The 16,057-nt window shown below is 37.5% G+C and overlaps 1 pseudogene; it reads left to right on the top strand.

Annotated features, from left to right (window-relative positions):
* The first annotated feature begins 1,552 nt into the window (after positions 1-1,552).
* LOC147822406 (PEST proteolytic signal-containing nuclear protein pseudogene) lies at positions 1,553-15,814 on the top strand (annotated as a pseudogene).
* The last annotated feature ends 243 nt before the right edge of the window (positions 15,815-16,057 follow it).

Here is a 16,057-nt window from a genome sequence, read left to right as displayed (position 1 = left end):
GAAGGATTTGTGCAGACCCTGGGGTGAGGGGATTGGGTTCTAACCAGGGAAGGTAATTCTGCAAAACTGGAACACACAGGCACTGTGTCTGTAGGCAACTCTGACAAAGGGCACAGTCTCGGAAATTGAATAGAGATCTGTCCCCTGTCTCTCAGCCTACTGACCCACTTTCCTCAGGCTACATCTCCCCCAGATCTATGGTACCCCCCACCCCCTTGAATCTTTCAGTTTGCCAAGAGGGAGGAAAGATTAAGCCTAAGGATCCTAACGTAGGTGCAATAAGCAACACAGACCTGTTTGACAGTTTTTAGACAGAAATCTCTCTCTCCACCAAAAAATCCTTTCAGAGCCACCCTTTAACTGCATTGTGCAGGTACAAAACACTGAAAGATATCTACACCAACCCCCCATCACAGGACTAAAAGTGTACATATAGTCACTTATTTTGTTTAAAGCATTGAAAACATCTGCACCTAAAAAGCTGTTAGTGTGCTATTCTGGAAAGAGAAGCTTTTGATCCATTCTTAGGTGTTAAAACTGTGGCACGAAGTATTTTCTCAAAGATCTTCCAGTTAGTTGGTGAAGCAAAAGCTCAGTAAATTAAGCACATATTTTTTTAAAAACATTCTGGAGCCTGAGATCCCACAAAGCTAAAATACCAACAGAATGAGGAAGTATAGGCACATGCACACACAAATTTCAGACACACAAGTTTGCCAAGATTGACCTTAGTTGATTTCCAGGAACATATTGTGGCTACTAATAATTTTGTTACAGTAGACCCTTGACTTATGAGCTCAATTCGTTCGTGAGGGCTGGTTGTAACTCAAGTTGGTCAATTTCAGGCTCAGGCTCCTCTACACAGCCTTCAAAGTCTCTCTCCTATATACAGGCAGATCTCAGTATCCTTTGACAGACATTGGCCCGGGATTTCCCAACCCCACACAGGAAAGGATGTGGTAATGTTCCTTCCAGAATTCTTAAAGGGTTAAATCTGTATCTGAGACCATCTGGAAGCACAAGCAGTTGCACTGGGGTCATAACTCAAGGCTGGTCATAAGTTAAAACTAAACTTCTGGTCATAACTCAAGTTGTTCTTATGCCATGCTGGTCGTGACTTATGGATTCACTGTACATTCACTGAAGTGGCTGTAAAAAAACACAAGTGATGTGATCACTGGCCTGGTTACATCTGCCCTGCATGTGCCCTGGACCAGTGAATTGCAGTGATATGTTTTCCATCAAGGTATTTAATTTCAAGTCCTAATTCTCACACTTGCTGAAAGGACTGCCTGACTTCAAGTTAGGGCTCTTCCTCTTGGCACCTGTATGACCTTGGACAGATTATCTGCCTCCCTGTCCTGTCTCCTCATCTTTGAAATGCAAAGTAACATCAGACAATCCACAAAGCTCCTAGCACAGTGCTGGGCAACATGCCACAGTACATGGCCATAAAAGTGGATTATGACTACTTCAATTAACCGTTAGATGTTGTTGACCAATTGTCCTGCTTTGAGTCTCAGAAACATGGAGCCATCTTTGGAAGGCAGCTATGGTAACTACTACCACCAATGCCTCGCATGGAGCCATCTTCAACATGGAGATGATCACATCTGCTTTTTCAAGAGGGCTATACAGGTTGGAGGAAATATAGTAACATAAAAAGAACTCAACAAATGTTAGCAGCAATGATGAAGATGATAAGGAAGAGGATTTTGATGTTAATGATGTTCAAGGTGAGCCAGAAATCTCACTGATATCAGCCTTAACCAACCTGTTTCCAGAGATGGCCCCCTGTCCATCCCAGAAAGTGAATGTTTTAGTCTCACTAGATTGCTTCTCTTTTGCAGAGGGACAAAGATCAAGTGACCTAGTTTTGAATTACATAGATATAACCTGCATTCAGAGACTCGGATATTCAATTGTTGCCCTCCTCTTTCTCTTTTCCCTAAACTCTAATGTAGGGTAGTATCTCAGAGAACTGATTCATCTCCTCACATTGTTCATTTACAGCTGTTGCTAGAAAGTTATTATGTAAATGGCCTCACTCCTCAATCTGCATTATTCTCTCTTCTTGTAACAGTGAGATGGAATTAAGTGCTAGCCCTGTACTGACTTTGTATTAGAGTCTTTCTATACTCCTCCCTATATTTCTCTCCTTTATCAATAACTTTAGAAGTTAATCATTTTACAGTTTGAGAAGTTTGAAGAAGATGTAGAAATTCTTGTGCATCTTGATGGGGAGGAGCTGGACTTCAAAAGGCACTGACTCTCTCCCTCTTGTGTTAATATTTAATACCTTGCTTCTTTAATTTTCATAATTCAAATTAAAACATCATCATTCTCCTATAGGATTCATTACCTCTAATAATCAAAGAACAAGTTTCAGCTTGACACACGGATACCATAGGGCTGAGCCAGTCATTACCATCCCTTCTTCTGGATTCATCTAATAAAGATGAAAAGCTTCCAAGATAAAAGGAAAAATAAACACTAGTACTCAAAGTAAACAACAAATTAAGTAAATCCTAAAAAATCAATTTGGAAATATAGGGCTCACTTGTTTTATTTTTTGTCACATTCCAAAAGATATTTGTTACATGTTCCAAAGGGCAGAGTCAATGTATTTTTTGCCCCCGAAGGCATACCAAACATGTATGAAGATTTCAAAACTAGCGCAGCAGGCTTTCCAACAAATGGAAAGTGAAGTTGCACATTTCATTTCAGATGCCTGTTTCTAAATCATTGATTTTTGTAGAAATGTCACACTGCACTGAAAAGAAGTCTCTCTTTCTCAATAAGCATACAGCCAACTTTCCAGAAAATGCCAGCATTTTGAGCTAAGACAGAAAGCTTTAGAAAAGCCCATGAAATTCAATTCACTCTCCCATCTTATGCACATGATATCCAACAATTTCAATTACACACCAGCCTTCATCCCTGCTCTTCGGGGGGAATTTTAAGCCTAAAACAAGCAGTGAATTGGCCTCACCCTGCTGAAACTTGTGGGAAGAACCATAGGAATCAACTACTTACTCTTTAGTTTCAATACACTGAAGAAAAAGGGTTAGACTTATTGCTTGAAGTAATAAGGTCAAAGCTGTAAGGGGTAAAAAATACCTGCAGGTTTATACCTGTAGTTTTATTTTTCATGATACTTTAACCTTCAGGCAAATCTTCAAAGACTAAACCCAGCACTCTAAAAAAAAAGAACAGATGTTCAAATTCAGTGGCCCCACCAAAACTATGTATCTTTAACCTAATTTTCTGCCCTTAAAAGAAGAGATGATGGCTGGGATTTACTTTTAAGTTGTTAAGCAAAAAAGAAAAAAATAAATAGAAGAAATAAAATAAGAAACTCAAGGCAATTGTTGAATCTAATACTTTTGTGTGTATTGAGAATTTCCACAATGAAATATTTAATGGTGTTCCTCTTACTCAACAAAATGGTTGGGAACCACTACATCAAGGAGTAGAACAGTGACTCTGATATTTTTCTGATGGAGGAAGAAAGAAGTATCTTCACTAACCAGTGCTTAAATGGCTCCAAGCTCAAGCATCAGAGGAATGATGGTCAATGCATTTTGGTTAAGGAAACAAGCTCTCTCAGAATGCATACCAGCAGATTATAACTTTGTCCCCTGAAGACTGAGCTCATTGTACTAATGGTTGACCTAATATCATTTGTAGAAAAAGAATGAGGGCATGTTAATTACGGCTAACTGTAGCCAAAGCTTGATGTATAGGTAAGACAGGTCTTAGGGGTAGAAACAAGTGCTCATAATAAATGAGTTTTAATCATAATAATCAAGTTTTAGAGTCATCATTTTGGAAGCAATGGGTGGGTACAAAGGAGAAAGGGAACTTTCTCTCAGAGGGATCAGGAATGGTTTCATAAAGGAAATGTCTTTTCAGCACCTTGCTGTGCACTGATATACCTATCCACAATACTTTCTATATTGTAGGTTTTCGGTAAATACATAGTGAGTCTTACTGAGCACCCTTGCCACTTCTTCAACAACTGTCCACCTATTAACGCTGGACACAAAATGAAATCCAAATTCTCCAGTCAGTCATTCAGGGCCACTCACATTCAGAATCCAGCCTTCTCTACAACATTTCCAGCCTGGTCTCCTGCAATCCCATCTCAGCCTCCAAGCCCAATCTCAGCTAGCCTCTCCCTCCAAAATTCCTTCTATCCTGATCATTCAAGAAGTCTGTGGTGCAGCTGTGTCCATCCCAACACCTCCAAAAGGGAGAGGAGAAGAAATGGGTGCAGGGAGCTGAGGTGAGAACAGATACCACCATTTACAGCCACAGGAGGAGCTAGCAAGAGAACCTGATCCAAAAAGAAATAAATTCCCCCACTGTTAGAAAAATGTTTTTCATTATTGTTTCTCTGCACCCAAATAATATCCTCTATTATTATATTATATACTTATATATCCTCTATTATTCCTGTCCTGCTGAGAGGAAAGTTTTCTCAGTGTCTGTTAATAAGGTGTGTTCAAGCTTTTACATGTAGTTTATTTTATGCCCTCCAGATCTAAATTACTGCCTTCATTGGCATTCCTCCAAAATCAAATGCCAGTACAAGAATTTGAGAACAAAAAATGATGGAGGAAGTGCCTATGAACTTGTAGGTGAAGAGGATATGTGAGGCAGAGAAGGTAAGAAGCCATTATGAAGTGTTGTGAAGCAAGTGACACTTGTAAGAATTTGGACTTAATCTCACTGAGGCACTCAGAGATAGCTGTGATGAGGGTGATCCCCGCCCACCCAGCTCCGCCCCTGTCAATCATTGGTTGAGAGCTTGGAGGAGTGGGTCATATTAATTCCCTAACCCAGTAGTGATGAACCTATGACACAAGACCCAGAGTGGGCTGTTTGTATCACTGAAAGCTCTAAAAAGTTAGCTATCATTGCCCTAGCCCAACTACCCTCCTGCCCATGGCCTAGCAGCTCTTGCAGCTAGGAAAAAAACTTTAGGCAGTGAGTTGGAAGCGTAGGGGTTGGAGGCTGAGCCAATATGCCTGGAAGCTGTAAGTGCTGCAGGGCTATGAGCAGTTTATTCTAATGCACACCCCCAGGTTTATACATATACACATGTACTGTATATAAAGCTGTGAGGTCATGTTATTAAAACTCCACAGATGGGTAAAAGTACTACAATGAGATCATCTTAATATTTGATGAAGTGTATCTTTGCCTATTGTTTTTCAATAGCAGGAGACAAGAAACTAAGGACCATAGACCAAATCTGGCCCTCTGCCTGTTTTGCTAAATAAAGTTTTATTGGAAAACAGCCATGACCATTTATTTATTGTGCTGCTTGCATATTATATCATCAGAGTAGAACAGTTGTGACAGAAACCATATGGCCTGCAAAGCCAAAGATGTTTACTATCTGGCTGTTTATATAAAGACCTTCATGTATTTGGCCTTTTTTTTCCTTGGACCCATCACACAAGATTAAGTTCAAAATCCATGTCCTTTAACTCCCATGGGTGAATCCTCCTTCCTCTAAATGAAATGACTTCCAAATCATCGTTTCCCTCTTGCTAGTCCACTCCTCAATTTCTTTCTCTATTACTTTGTAAATATTCACTTTCATACCACCACTACCACAAGAACTGAGCTGTATTTGTACTTAGATCCCTAAGGTCTACATGTTCTTTAAGAATATATTTACATACAATGAGTTCACTTGGAAATTTTATCTCAATGATCACTGATCCACCTCTGGTTGGGTTCCAGAAAGTTCTCAAGATCCAGCATCAGACTCTGATCCAAGGAGGTCTCCTCTTGGCTAGTCCAGGGTTTGTGGTATACATGGGTGTAACCAAGCCATGTTTTGACCCTGCAATGCATGGGCCGCATTTAACAAGCAGGCATGTGTGGAAGAGCAATCCAAAGGTCTGACTTTCATTTGCACATCCTCTTATCGGGCAGAACCTTGAACTCTGTCTACAATACTGAAAATTCTCCACCTACTAACTCACTCCTCCCAAGATCAAACCTCAAAAGTCTCTCACAGTTATGGCTCTGTGACCCTTTATCTTTCAAAACCACCTTAGGTGTCAGTAATAAATCTGTCACCTTCTGAAGAAGTAAAAACATCACTAGCAAAAATGGCTTTTCATTATTTCTGCCTATTATAAGCAAAAGTGTTCAGATGGCACTTTTCAGAGCTGCTGAAATAGTAAACAATAATAGAACATCTTTACTGCCTGATAACTAGAAGCAACTTACCTTCATCAAAATAAATCTCAGCAGATTTCAACACCCTTGGAAAGAGCAGAAGAGGATAAAAGAGAAAAACAAACCTTAGTGGAGTGATATTTTATTTATATCCTTTATTTATGTCCTGTTTTACAAAAATAGGCATCTCTGCCCCCTGAATGCAAGCAAAACCTGCAACAATTAAGGAATTTGTTACCTGCTTAGCAACTTTTTAAATATAATCCAGAAAAAATTAAGCCAAACTATAGAGTAAAAACTTTACCACAAATTCTTTATCAATCTTATCTTTTTCAAGGCCCATGTAAAGAACCAAGTGATAAGGAATTTGTATGAACTATTTAGATTTTAATGAACTCTGAGCAGTATTTCTCCCCTTCAGGAAAGACAGGGAGTAATTTCATGACTTCCAAAAAATAGCTACTTAAGAATCCTAACTTGAAAAAGTTGACAACGATCTATGTCAAATGTATTTGAAGTGATGCTTGTATTCTATAGACATTTTAAAAACACTTTATACTTGTTTGGTGTCTTTAAAATAACTGTGTGGCAGAATGCTATGGGGAATAAAAGTTGGGAGGGTGATCTAGCTTGATGTACAGGTAAATAAATAATAATAAAGTCCATATGGGTGAGATAAGCAACAACATCTTCATTTTTCAAATAAGAATGGCATAGCCCTGAAAATGATAAGACTTTCCCAAACTCCTAATGAACACACACATACAAAAACAAATGTCTTCCTCATTCTTGGTTAAAAGTCTCCTTCAGCACTGGGCTGACTTCTGCATCCAAGAATGTGAATTTCTTTTCATTATAGCCTGTGTGCATTAAATAAATTTTAATTAAAGTGGAAAACAGTCATGAACCTGAAGGTTATGACAAAAGCTACAAAATGAATTGACTGAGTGGCACTGATATAAGAAATACTCTGCTTTTCAACAGCTTTTCCCACGTACTTGTTGAACATCTGGGCAAGGACAGCATGTGAGAACAACAGAAGAGGATTTCAGAGTTTGAGTTTCACATTACAAGGCTCTGGCTCCTTACCCGTGTTGTTTTTTAAATGATGTTCTTGACAACCCTCAATGAGGACAAGGTCTGTAATCACTTAAGGACCCACCAATAATTCTGCTTAACTTGGAGAAAAGTGATAAACTCAAAATGCACTTAAAAGCATTCCCTCAGGACACACTATAGAAACTATTTGAACAATTCATATGCTAATATTTTAGGACCAATGTGGGGAGATCCATCCTATGAGAAAAGTACAATATTCCAGTAGGAATCTCTTTCTCTCCCTCTCCCTCTCCCTCTTTCTCTCCCTCACTCCCTCTCTTCTCATTTCTCTCTCTCACTCAGAAAAAAATTATGTGTGGGATTGAAAGCAAGAAAAGCTATCTATGCATTAATAAGGATTGGCAGAACCTACTGTTACTCACTTAGCCACAACAGTAGGCCCTGAGAAAATGATCCATTCAAACAATACTGTCTTACAATTATATATGACTATTACATACCCAATGTGGTTCATGTTGAATTTAATTTTCATCTAAATTTAAAATACAGGAGACACTGAAAGCCATTATTTGATTTGGAGTGAATGAAGTAAGTCATTTAAAAGTACAGTTTAATTTTTTTTAAGTCACAGCATAACTGAGGGAGGTTAGTCAGTCTATTTCTACTTTAGAAATACACAAGAGCAGCCTGGGATGCTTAAATGTAAAGTGCTGTATTACAAAAAGGAGGAAAATTAAGTAGTCGGATGTATTTGCCACATTAAGGCAAAATGAGCACTACTGTGATTAGAGCATTTTGAGAAAAATGGATGTAAAATACTTTCCGTTTAAATTGTAGCAACAGCTGTAATTAAAAGAGCACTTTGCTATTCATGCTGAAGAACAGGAAGATGATTTTCTTATGCAGTTTCACTTTTTTGCTTTTTTTAAAACGTAAGCCAGGAGCTTAAGGGTAGGCAAGTCACACAACCCAGCTTGGGCCCACCTCATCCCTAGGTGGTTCTCCCAAGAGATGGGGCAGTGCTCAGTCCTTGAAAAGGGCACAGGAAATAAAAGTGCCAGGAAATCTAGTCACACCTGTATAGCCCAGAAGAACTAAATGCAGAATGAACACATTGGTCAAATTCAGTTTACTCACTAGGAGTGATAGTGCACACCTGTAATCCTAGCACTCAGGAGGCTGAGGCAGGAGTCCTGCAAGTGCAAGGCCAGCCTGGGCTACACAGCAAGTTCAAGTATAGCCTGAACTACCTAGCAAGACCCTGTCTCAAGAAAAACCCCAAAAACAAAATCAACAACAACAAAGCTCACTGAGACATGGACCCAACTGCTCTGCTTTTAGTTGAAAATGACTGCGTTGGCTTCTTCAAGATGGAGAAATTTTAGCCCACTAATATTGAGCAAAAAACAAAAAAAAAATCTTTCTTTTTAAAAATTCTATTCATTTTTAAAACAAATATAATAGCTATTTTTGCAAAATATCAAACTAAATCAACTGAGACTAAAAATCAAATCTATCCTGTAGCCCTACTCAGAGCCGGCTGCATTCTCACAGAGGTGCCCATAAATTTCCTCACATATAGGAGCAAAATCACATCGGGCGTGCTCTTTTGCCTAGCACCTACTTTCATGCACTTTTCCTGCCCAACAGCCTCCAGGATATGTATTTGTAGCCCCCAGAACTTCCAGGGAAGGTTGCAGATGGGGAGCAAATATGTGTGAGGAAATAATGAATCCAGCCTTTCTCCCAAGCTAGAAGTTAGCTTCCTTTGCATTCTTGTGAAAGAGTGCTATAGGATCCACCAGTAGAGAATATTGGAGAGGGACTTTTTATCTTATGCTGTAGGTAGGGCTATATAGCATTCCCAAATCGTCTGATAGTACACATTTCCTGAGCAAATATTTAACACAGAAAATCAGGAACTCTCTAGGAAGCTTCTCTTTCTATAGCTTGAGTTGAACCAAAGGATTGGTATTTTTACCAAGGCCTCCCTTTAACCAGGGAATTTGGTAAGCTCTATCTTATGCAATAGGGAAAATTCAGTATTGATTAGTCCTGAAGAAAAATAAGAGGAAAGAGGTTGGACAAAATGACTCAGGAAATAAGACACATATTATAAAACACTGGATAAGAGATAAGCAGAATTCTGCCTTACCATCCTTTTAGATCTGGATAGAGCAAAGCACGAGGGTGACCAAATCCTCCAAAATGAGGAGTCTGGATAATTAAAAGTATGTCCTCTCTTGTGATCAATCTAAAAAGAGGAGATTGTTCAGGTTACAAGACCAACAGAGAGGAAGGAAATGAAGGCAAAGCGTCCAAACATGATTCTGGGAATTTTTATACTGACAAAAGTTCTGAAAATTTCATGTGGCAGGAGTATAGTAGAGAGGAATACAACTTTTCTTTGCTGTTTATTATGATGTGAAGAGGATGTGAACTCCCAGGAATCCACCAGCCTTCTTGGCCATCCTGGGCTTCAGAGGTGGATAAACCTACCATGCAAGCTGAGAGTACATGGCCTGACCATTTCTGTGAGCCAGCCACAACAAAATGGCACTTCTGAAGGACTTGAAACACCTTCCTTCTAGTAGATGCCAAGTGTCTATGGTTCCTACAATTACATCAACAGCTGCTACATGTTTCACCTAAACATTTCCTAAATAAAGGTCTCTCTTTCCCTTGTTATTTATGTAGGTGACTTCACACATCACCTTTCATGTCTGAGGTTCTAGGACATAATTCATGTTATGATGAAAAGCAATATCTGTTCATTTTAGCAGTTGCCACTACAAGGAAATATTTCAGGCACATTTATAGTGAATGATCGCATGGTATGGAGTACCCAGAATAGTGAGCAATTAATACTGAACATACTACAAATCACTGGGTTCAGGCTGAAGATGAAGTATTTCTTTCATACACTATGCTAGATGTAGAAGAGAAATGTCCTAATGGGTCCAAGATATGGCAGTGTCACTTAGCCATATACTATGGAGCATGCTAATGCCACTGCCCAGAGGCAGTGCAGTCATGCACTGTCATGCTCAGGAGACCCGGAAGACAAACAGCTTTTCCCCTGTTCAGGGCAGTGTCTGGGCAATGACATGCAGGCTTCCCCTACATTTCAGATGGGACCTTTGGATCCCAAAATCCAAGTTATAGAGTTCCACTTCAGAGAAAAGATTGCTTGCTTTTTTGGAGTCCTGTTGAGGCTCATTTAAGGTTCACTTACCATGTGGTTTTTGAATTTTTAAATAGGGTAGTTTTAAAATAAGATTTTTTTTTGGTCTATCTAGAAATACTGCCTTCTTCAGTGTCTATTCTATCTATAACATTGCCCAGGACCAGCACCATTACAAACAGATACAATATGAATCTTTTATTTCAATAACTATGACCTATCACCTTAGTTCATATAATGGTGATTTAATAAATGACTTGAAGGAGAAAGATGCTTACTTTCCAAGAGTTTAACTTATTCCCATGAAGTAACTTCTACCATTTAATAGTCTGATTAGATATTTGCAGTTAAGTATAATGAATAATCAAAGAACTATCTTCTCTCAGTGATAAGACATAATTATTGTGAATTCCAAAATTTAAAAATAAAATGTATTAGACTAATAAGATTCAGATATATCATTAAATGTTTATAATTACACTACTCATATGAGTTGTCATCTTGAAAAAGAAATGATTTATCTGTATATGAAACAGATTTATTTATAGAACAAACAAGTTAAAATTGAGAAAACATTTATAATAAATATTGATACAATCATATTGCTTTTTGTACATTTTCTATCATTAAGAAAACATCATTTTAAAATATCTGCTTAATCATTTCACCCTAACTGAAATATAATAAATATAATGTTAAGCATTTCTAAAAGTTATACATTAAAAAGAATATTATATTCTCTTGGGCTGGGGGTTTAGCTCAGTGGTTCCAGCACCTGCCTCCCAAGTGCAAGGTCCTGAGTTTGATCCTCAGTACCCCCAAAAAAACAAACAAATAAAAAAAAGAATATATTTTCTTTATATGCCACTTAAATGTCTGTATATTTTAAGTTCCATGGAGTAATACATACTCATTGAAGAAATGTTTCTTGGGGATTTAGCTCAGTGGTTCCGGCACCTGCCTCACAAGTGCAAGGTCCCGAGTTTGATCCCCTGGTACCAAAATAAAAAAAATAAAAATAAAAGAAATGTTTCTTAAAAAGAACAGAGAAGAAAATAAGAATCCCTCATAATCTCCATTCAAAGATAACTATTATTATTTTAATTAATTTTATTGGTACAATTTAAATATACTTAAGGATCACATTCATCAAAGAAAATTTGAACCTGTACGTAGTATATCTTGATTCCTCTTTTTTTCTCAATCCCCTCCCCTCCCTGGAATGCCCCTCCTCATTTACAAAAGCTTTGTTTTCATTTTTTTCTTCTTTTCTTTTTTTCTCCCCTCCTTCTTTTCCCCCTCCCCCCCTTTCCATTTCCCTTTTCTTTTGAACAATTTCTTCCTATTTCATATTATCTATTATACATTTTGGTCCTTATTTACCCTTTCAATTTCTCACGCTGGAGAGACAATGCAATATTTACATGTATGTCTGATTTATTTCACTTAAGAGTATGGTCTCTAGGTGCATACATTTAACTCTAAATGTCTCTAATTTATCTTTCTTTATGGCTGAGTAGTATTCCATTGCATTAAAAAAAAAAAAAAACCACATCTTTTTTATCCATTCATTGGCTGATGGACATTTGGGCTGTTTCCAAGATTTAGCTATTACAAACTGTGTCACTATAAACATGGGTGCACATATATCATTGTGGTGTGATGCTTTTAATTTTGGGGGAAAGATATCCAGAAGGGTCAAATGGGCCTGCTAACCCTAACTTATTAAGGAATTTCCACAGTGGTTGCGCCAGTCTTCACTCCCACCAACAGTGAAGCAGGGTTCTTTTTCCTCACACCTCCACCAGCATTTGTTGTTGGTTGATTTCTTGATATTAGCTATTCTTTCTGGGGTGAGGTGGAAACTTAGCATTGTTTTCATTTGCATCTCTCAGATCACCAGTAATGTTGAACATTTTTTCATTTATTTATTTGCCATTTCTATTTCTTCATCTGAGAAGCGTCTGTTCATTTCAGATGCCCATTTTTGGATTGGGTCTTTAAATTTGGGGGATCTGATTTTTTTCAATTCTTTGCATGTTCTAGATATTAGTCCTTTATCTGAGGGACTACTGGCTAAAAATTTTTTCCTACTGTGTGGACTGACTCTTCACTCTGTTGATGATTTCTTTTGTGGTGCGAAATCTTTTTAGTAGGATGAGATCCCAGTTGTTGATTCTTTGTATTACCTCCCATGCAGTCTGGGTTTTGTTCATGAACTCTTTGCCTACCCCTATGTCCTCAAGAGTTCTACCTATTCCTGTTGATGGGCATTTGGGCTGTTTCCAAGTTTTAGCTATTACAAATTGTGCTGCTATGAACATGGGTGCACATATATCACTGTGGTATGATTCTTTTAATTCTTTGGGGAAGATACCCAGCAGGGGAATAGCTGGAGACTGGATAAAGAAAATGTATGTTTTTTATAAAATGGCTACTCAGCCATAAAAAATGAGAAATTAGAGACATTTATAGCTAAATGGATGCACATTAAGGTGATACTCTTAAGTGAAATAAATAGGACACACATGTATAAATACCAAATAGTTTCTCTAGTGTGAGAAACTGAAAGTGTAAATAAAGACTAAAAGGTATAATAGATAATGTGAAATCAGAAGAAAAGAGGCAAAGGGGAAGTGGGAGGGGTGGGGAAAGGAAAGAAGGGAATGGAATTAATATGAGAAAATGAAAAAATGGAAACAAAATCTTTATAAATAGAAAGGGATGGAGGGGTTGAAGGGAGGGCAGGGGAATGGGGAAAAAATAAGAACCAAGAAAGATTATGTAAAGGTGCAAATTTCCAACGATGAATGTCATTATATTGTATACCTAAAATGTACAAATAAAATAAAATTTTAAAAAGAGTTTTACCTATTCCCTTTTCCAGCAGAATTAGTGTTTCCATTTTAATATTTAGACCTTTGATCCACTTGTATTTTAGTTTAGTGCATGGTGAAAGACATGGTTTTGGTCTTCAGGGTGTAGAAAGCATTTTTCCAGCACCACTTATTAAAGAGGCTAAAAGATAACTACTATTAACATTGTAGATCTAGATAACCCACAAGTTTGGATAGGAAAAAAATACATTATTTATATTCTCAACAAAATTGTGTAGTTCCTTTAAAAACAAACCATAGTAGTATGAGCAAAGAGGATATCTTGACAAAACATGAAGACTTAAAGAAAAAATAGAATTTCTAAAACTGAGAAATACAGTGTATGAAATAAAAAATTCATTGGATATACTTTTTTTTGGTACCAGGGATTGAACTCAAGACCTTGTGCTTTCAAGGTAGGCATGGTGCCACTGAGCTAAATCCCAGGGCCCCCACTGGATGTACTTAACAGAAGACTGAACACTGAAGAAGAAAAGATCAATGAATTTAAAGCTAGGTCAAACCAAAATTACAAACCACAGTAATATTACCAATGCCTGTGATTACATCATCAATATAATCATGTTTTATCCTACATTAGAGTTGGCTGTGGATAAGCTTAGCATATTATTTATATTCCCCAATACAACTATAAAATTTTATTAGACTTTTCATTAGATGATGTGTTAATAGTGTCTGTCTATAGATACATGATATATCACATATGACAGATCTAGCCTATTATCAGTTCAGCTGCACCTATTAGTGCTTTTTTGTATTAGTCTGGGTTCTTCAGAGAAACAGAACCCACAGGAGATATATACATATATAATTATAATTATATATAAATACATAATATATGTGAAGTTTATTATAAGGAATTGGCTCATGCAATTATGAAGATTACAAAGTTCCACAATCTGCTATTTGCAAGCTGCAGTTCCAGTAAAGCCAGTGCTACAGTTCTGAGAACCAGAGGATCAGTAGTATATGTCCCAGTCAAGGGCAAAAGACTGTATCTCAGCTGAATCAGTCAAACAGATAGAGTGAAGTCCCTCTTCTTCTCTGGAATTGTTGTTGTTCTTCTACTTAGGTCCTCAACAAATTGGATGATGCCTATCATCCTTCAGGTGGGCCATCTGCTTTAGTTGGTCCACCAATTCAAATGCTAATCTCATCCGGAAACATTCTCACAGACACATTCAGAAATAATGTTTAATCTGGATACCCTGTATCCCAATTAACTTGATACATAAAATTAGCCATACATGAAACATAAAATGATACATAAAATTAGCCAGTACATGTTTTCATCACTATAATCTAACTCACAAAGCTTTGGTGAGACTTTTAGTTTGGACTGTGTTATGAGTTATGGGTACCAGACTTAACTCTATCTCTTTAAACAACCATTAAGCTTCACAAAAATGTAAGAAGCAACTACTTCCAGGCATTAACAACATGCATCATAAGGCTGTAATCCATGAGATAAGAGAAAACCATGTTAACTCTACACCAAGCCTGGTTTTCACCTGGAAACACTTTCCGATGTGTAGCATTGAAAAGTGAAGCCAAAACAAGAATTAGTGTTCCCTCTGGTCAAAATAAACAGTATTAGTATATGAGACTATAAGGCAACTGAAACTTTTAGGCCAAGAGGTGTTATGTAATGAAGGATCCCAAGAAATAAATATACATGGAGGGAGGCTGCAGCGCGGAAAACGGCGGACGGAAAGGCGGGAGAGGAGAAGCCTGAGAAGCCAAAGCGAGCTGGAGCCGCCGCAGTAGTGGAGGGGAAAGTTCCAGTCGCAGCGCTGAGAAGTGATCAGCTGAAGAAGAAGCTGCAGACCTCCCAACAAAAGCCTACAAAGATCTCCAAGTTTGGATTTGCCATAGGTAGTCAGACAACAAAGAAAGCATCAGCTATATCCATCAAATTTGGATCCAGTAAGCCTAAAGAAACTGTTCCAACTCTTACTCCAAAAACCCTTTCAGTAGCAACAGCTTTTAATGAACATGAAGATAGTGAACCAGAGGAAATGCCTCCAGAAGCAAAGATGAGGATGAAGAATATTGGAAGGGATACACCAACATCAGCAGGACCAAACTCTTTCAGTAAAGGAAAGCATGGGTTTTCTGACAACCAGAAGCTATGGGAATGAAATATAAAATCTCATCTTGGAAATGTCCATGACCAAGACAATTAAATGATGTGTTTTGAATTGGGGTGTGGGGTGGGTGTAAAGTTAAAAGGAACAGCTTCCTTTTTGAAAGAATGGTATAAGACTATCTTTGGAGCCACTTTTTATTTTTATTTTTATTTTTTTTGTTGTTTTTTTGAGATTGAATGGTACACTAATAAGTGAGAGTTTGAAATTAGAGGTAATTTATGTTTTATATACAGATTCCAAGACACTTGCTAATTTTGTAGTTTCACGTGATTCATTTCCAAAGGTTACAGATAATAAAGAAATCAGAAATGGTACATTTTTAAGAATTGCATATTTTTTTAGACACAACTATTACCACATTAAGAGGAAGCAAAAAATTACTGTCTATTTAAAACTGTAAGCAGTTACTCCTAAATTAACTCCCTCATTACCTAAACTGTCTGGCTTCCAGGAACAGCCTTGTAGAGAAAGGGAGAGTATTGTATTGAAAGGAAAATGTCACTGAACTATTGACTGAAAGTAAATTTAGATAAAATTAAAATAGAGGGTTTTTTCCTTATGGGCAT

The sequence above is a fragment of the Heterocephalus glaber genome, unplaced genomic scaffold, assembly GCF_053883595.1.
Source record: "Heterocephalus glaber isolate CG9 unplaced genomic scaffold, H.glaber_assembly_v1.0 deba00001624, whole genome shotgun sequence".
NCBI classification, from domain to species: domain Eukaryota; kingdom Metazoa; phylum Chordata; class Mammalia; order Rodentia; family Bathyergidae; genus Heterocephalus; species Heterocephalus glaber.
The sequence above is the reverse complement of the archived record's forward strand: the minus strand, read 5'-3'. Positions and strand labels throughout refer to the sequence as shown.